At 42.9% G+C, this 5,673-nt stretch overlaps 1 non-coding gene across 1 annotated transcript; it reads right to left on the bottom strand.

The window, feature by feature from the left end:
• Nucleotides 1-5,234: 5,234 nt before the first annotated feature.
• Trnas-cga lies at nucleotides 5,235-5,309 on the bottom strand. Its single transcript has one exon. It is a non-coding gene; the product is annotated as a tRNA-Ser (tRNA).
• Between the last annotated feature and the right edge of the window lie 364 nt (nucleotides 5,310-5,673).

The raw sequence follows: 5,673 nt of genomic DNA, 5'->3' as shown, positions 1-5,673 counted from the left end.
AATGCGTTTTAGACAGGTACGTGCCGAGTAAAACTGTGAGGGACGGGAAAAACCCACCGTGGTACAACAACAAAGTTAGGAAACTACTGCGAAAGCAAAGAGAGCTCCACTCCAAGTTTAAACGCAGCCAAAACCTCTCAGACAAACAGAAGCTAAACGATGTCAAAGTTAGCGTAAGGAGGGCTATGCGTGAAGCGTTCAGTGAATTCGAAAGTAAAATTCTATGTACTGACTTGACAGAAAATCCTAGGAAGTTCTGGTCTTTTGTTAAATCAGTAAGTGGCTCGAAACAGCATATCCAGACACTACGGGATGATGATGGCATTGAAACAGAGGATGACACGCGTAAAGCTGAAATACTAAACACCTTTTTCCAAAGCTGTTTCACAGAGGAAGACCACACTGCAGTTCCTTCTCTAAATCCTCGCACAAACGAAAAAATGGCTGACATCGAAATAAGTGTCCAAGGAATAGAAAAGCAACTGGAATCACTCAATAGAGGAAAGTCCACTGGACCTGACGGGATACCAATTCGATTCTACACAGAGTACGCGAAAGAACTTGCCCCCCTTCTAACAGCCGTGTACCGCAAGTCTCTAGAGGAACGGAGCGTTCCAAATGATTGGAAAAGAGCACAGATAGTCCCAGTCTTCAAGAAGGGTCGTCGAGCAGGTGCGCAAAACTATAGACCTATATCTCTGACGTCGATCTGTTGTAGAATTTTAGAACATGTTTTTTGCTCGAGTATCACGTCGTTTTTGGAAACCCAGAATCTACTATGTAGGAATCAACATGGATTCCGGAAACAGCGATCTTGTGAGACCCAACTCGCTTTATTTGTTCATGAGACCCAGAAAATATTAGATACAGGCTCCCAGGTAGATGCTATTTTTCTTGACTTCCGGAAGGCGTTCGATACAGTTCCGCACTGTCGCCTGATAAACAAAGTAAGAGCCTACGGAATATCAGACCAGCTGTGTGGCTGGATTGAAGAGTTTTTAGCAAACAGAACACAGCATGTTGTTATCAATGGAGAGACGTCTACAGACGTTAAAGTAACCTCTGGCGTGCCACAGGGGAGTGTTATGGGACCATTGCTTTTCACAATATATATAAATGACCTAGTAGATAGTGTCAGAAGTTCCATGCGGCTTTTCGCGGATGATGCTGTAGTATACAGAGAAGTTGCAGCATTAGAAAATTGTAGCGAAATGCAGGAAGATCTGCAGCGGATAGGCACTTGGTGTAGGGAGTGGCAACTGACCCTTAACATAGACAAATGTAATGTATTGCGAATACATAGAAAGAAGGATCCTTTATTGTATGATTATATGATAGCGGAACAAACACTGGTAGCAGTTACTTCTGTAAAATATCTCGGAGTATGCGTGCGGAACGATTTGAAGTGGAATGATCATATAAAATTAATTGTTGGTAAGGCGGGTACCAGGCTGAGATTCATTGGGAGAGTGCTTAGAAAATGTAGTCCATCAACAAAGGAGGTGGCTTAAAAACACTCGTTCGACCTATACTTGAGTATTGCTCGTCAGTGTGGGATCCGTACCAGGTCGGATTGACGGAGGAGATAGAGAAGATCCAAAGAAGAGCGGCGCGTTTCGTCACAGGGTTGTTTGGTAACCGTGATAGTGTTACGGAGATGTTTAATAAACTCAAGTGGCAGACTCTGCAAGAGAGGCGCTCTGCATCGCGGTGTAGCTTGCTCGCCAGGTTTCGAGAGGGTGCGTTTCTGGATGAGGTATGGAATATATTGCTTCCCCCTACTTATACCTCCCGAGGAGATCACGAATGTAAAATTAGAGAGATTAGAGCGCGCACGGAGGCTTTCAGACAGTCGTTCTTCCCGCGAACCATACGCGACTGGAACAGGAAAGGGAGGTAACGACAGTGGCACGTAAAGTGCCCTCCGCCACACACCGTCGGGTGGCTTGCGGAGTATAAATGTAGATGTAGATGTAGTGGACATTACATTTCAGGTGTGTTAGGACCCGTGGTTCTACCCTTCATTCGATCCCTGCGTAACCCTACATTTCAGCAGGATAATGCACGACCGCATGTTACAGATCCTGTACGGGCCTTTCTGGATACAGAAAAATGTTCGACTGCTGCCCCGGCCAGCACATTCTCCATATCTCTTACCAATTGAAAACGTCTGGTCAATGGTGGCCGAGCAACTGGCTCGTCACAATCGCCTGTCACTACTGTTGATGAACTGTGGTATTGTGTTGAAGCTATATGGGCAGCTGTACCTGTACACGCCATCCAAGCTCTGTTTGACTCAATGCCCAGGCGTATCAAGGCCGTTATTACGGCCAGAGGTGGTTGTTCTGGGTACTGAGTTCTCAGGATCTATGCACCCAAATTGCGTGGAAATGTAATCACATGTCAGTTCTAGTATAATATATTTGTCCAATGAATACCCGTTTATCATCTGCATTTCTGCTTGGTGTAGCAATTTTAATGGCCAGTAGTGTACTTTCCTGTAGACTACAGCATCATCGCCAAACACTCGAATTCCGGTGTCAATACCATCAACCAGATCGTTTATGTAAATCGTGAAAAGTAGCGGACCTAATACACTGCCCTGGGGCACACCTGATGTCACGCTTGTTTCTGTTGAAGTCACCCCGTTAAGGAAGACATACTGCTCCCTGTCTGTTAGAAAACTTTCTATCCAAGCGCGTATGTCATCTGATAGGACGTAAGCGCACACTTTTTGGAGCAAGCGACAGTGCGGAACTGAGTCAAAAGCCTTTCGAAATTCGAGGAATATGGCCTCAATCTGGGAGCCGATATCTTGAGCCTGTTGTGTATCATGCACAAAGAGGGCCAGCTGTGTCTCGCATGACCGCTGTTTCCTTAAACCGTGCTCGTTTCTGCAGATGAGCTTCTCAGAGTCTAGAAAGGTCATTATGCCTGAACACAAAATTTGTTCCATGATTCTGCAACAAATCGATGTCGGTGACATTGGCCGGTAATTATGTGCATCCGATTTTCTACCCTTTTATAGACTGCTACGACCTGGGCCCTCTTCCAGTCCCGTATAACTTCCCGCTGTTCCAATGATCACTGATAGATGATTGATAAGAATGGTGCTGTATTTGTAGCATAGTCAACATATAACCTTACGGGGATACCGTCCGGGCCAGATGCATTCCTAGCGTCTAAGCATCTTCACTGTTTGACAATCCCAAATACACTAAACACTACGTCAGCCGTCCTTGCGTTTGTTCGATAATTGTAAGGGGTGATGGTGCTGCAGTCCTCTACTGTAAACGAGTTTTTGAAAGCTAGGTTTAGAATTTCGGCCTTCTGTTTATCATCATCAGTTACATTACCCGTACTGTCAGCAAGAGAAGGTATTGAATTATCCGTAGCGTTCATAGATTTTAAGCACGACCAAAACTTTTTGGGGTAATTTTTAGAATCTGCAGGTAAAGTATTGCTTTCAAATTCGTTAAAAGAATCTCTCATTGACCTTTTGACAGCTGCTTTCATTTCACATAATTTCTGTTTGTCAGCGGGGCACTGACTACGTTTAAAACGACTGTGCAAAATTTTCTGATTTCTCAGCAACTTCCTAATATGTTTGTTGTACCAAGGTGGATCCTTTCTCTCCCCTATATTTTTGCTAGGAACATACTTCTCTAGCACATGGTGGACAATACCTTTGAATTCCGACCAAAGATGCTCAATATCTTTCTGTCCCGCGGTGAATGCTTGTAGCTGACTATGAAGATATTCATTAATGACACTTTAATTTGCTTTCCCAAACAAGAAAACTCTACGCTGTTTCTTTGGTTTTTTTGGCAACTGCCACTGACATAGGAGCCACATAAACATTATCGTCGCTAATACCTTCTTCTAGATTAACTTCTTCCCATATATCCCGTAACAGTGAGAAGTGTTCTCACTCAGTCAAACTGCCCCTAAGATTTGTAATTTTATGTGAAATGTACTGTAATAAAAGAAAAAGTTCATGTATTAATCCTTTAATTAATCTGTCCTATCTGCTTATCAATCTCTTAATCTCATAGCCTTTGGCTGTTTGATTTTGCTTAACAGTTGATGTCACTAAATTATTGGCTCCCATGGTGGGGCGATCTCATTAGTAATCTGCATGTCATTTCTTGACAGAGAAGAGATTTCTGAATACAATACATTTTGGTTCCATCTCACTGGTAATTTGAATGCTATGTCATATCACAGATATTTGAAGGATTAAACACATTTTGGCCCAACTTGAGGCCTTGATTTGATTTTTTTCTCACTTTTCTTCCTAGTGTGATGAGTTCTAAATGTTGGAACCTGACTATGGAGAAATTAAATTCCCAGAACTTGGAATACGCTATCCTTATTTTGTGTGATGTCAGGCGCTCGGATGGTGTAACACGACAGCCTATTGTAAAAGGAGACACTTTATTCAATCACAAACGCGAGACCGCGGCCTCACAGGCGGCGGCTAGGATTGGGTCATAAACGTGTTGACAGCTGGAATTAGCGTGACAGGAACACGTGGAGGGCCAGTTTCACTCTATTCTTCACAGTTGGTGTTCTCTCTGGACTTCCACCGCCGCTAAGGCAACCGCGTGATCAAGAAAACCCGTCCGTTGGGCAGCACAAGGGCTGATAGTTTCTCATCACCTCTCTTTCGCATTCAGTGCAGAATTAAAGCTTACCCCAGAATTAATAAATATTGAAACATATCTGTCACTAAAGACCCAGTAGGCTCATTCGATGTTGTAAAGATGGGTGATTACGCGTCTGACGATGCGTCTTCGCTATCAGCATTAGTTTATAAATTACTGTAAGTAAAATGTTTTAAATAATTCCTGAACTGTAAAAGTAAATATCTCAGCATCGCATTATGTGGCTGTAAGAAACGAGGTGTCCACAGTTACATATCGTAGAAATGTATCGGAGTGTGACAATAGATTTACTGAAACTATTCACGTGTTTAAATGACAGGCCGAAAAGTGGATTCCGCGTATTTAAACACAGCTTTTCTTACTAAATAAATAAAGATTAAAAGTAGTGGCATTACTATAAATTTCAGGTATGTAGGAAATTATTTAATTTATAATTTAAATTGTTTGTTAATATTTACGCTTATAAATCCGAAAACGAAGGAAAACAATAGAAATTATTCCAGAATGAGATTTTCACTCTGCAGCGGAGTGTGCGCTGATATGAAACTTCCTGGGAGATTAAAACTGTGCGCGGGACCGAGACTCGAACTCGGGACCTTTGCCTTTCGCGGGCAAATGCTCTACCAACTGAGCTACCCACGCACGACTTTCGCTCTGGCCTCACAGCTGTACTTCCGCCAGTACCTCGTCTCCTACATTCCAAACTTAACAGAAGCTTTCCTGCAAACCTTGCAGGACTAGCACTCCTGAAGGAAGAAATTATTGTTTATAAATAAACTATGACCAAAAATGATAACAGCATAACAGCTCTCGGAAAATTTCCCTGTGACTTGATGTATCATTCGTGTATAAAAGTGTAAAGTTAGGAAGTTCAGTAATTTTCATGTTCAGTAGTTTAACTGGCCTAAGTAGTGCTTGACCGAGGTTTCCTGGGTGAACAGCGGTACTTTGGAGGAGAGACTATGTTCGGACGCCGTTGGAGGCGATCAGGCTGTGTTAGTCTGTA

The sequence above is a fragment of the Schistocerca piceifrons genome, chromosome X (genome assembly GCF_021461385.2).
Source record: "Schistocerca piceifrons isolate TAMUIC-IGC-003096 chromosome X, iqSchPice1.1, whole genome shotgun sequence".
In the NCBI taxonomy this organism is placed as follows: domain Eukaryota; kingdom Metazoa; phylum Arthropoda; class Insecta; order Orthoptera; family Acrididae; genus Schistocerca; species Schistocerca piceifrons.
Note: the sequence above shows the minus strand (reverse complement) of the source record. Positions and strands in the feature narration are given on the sequence as shown.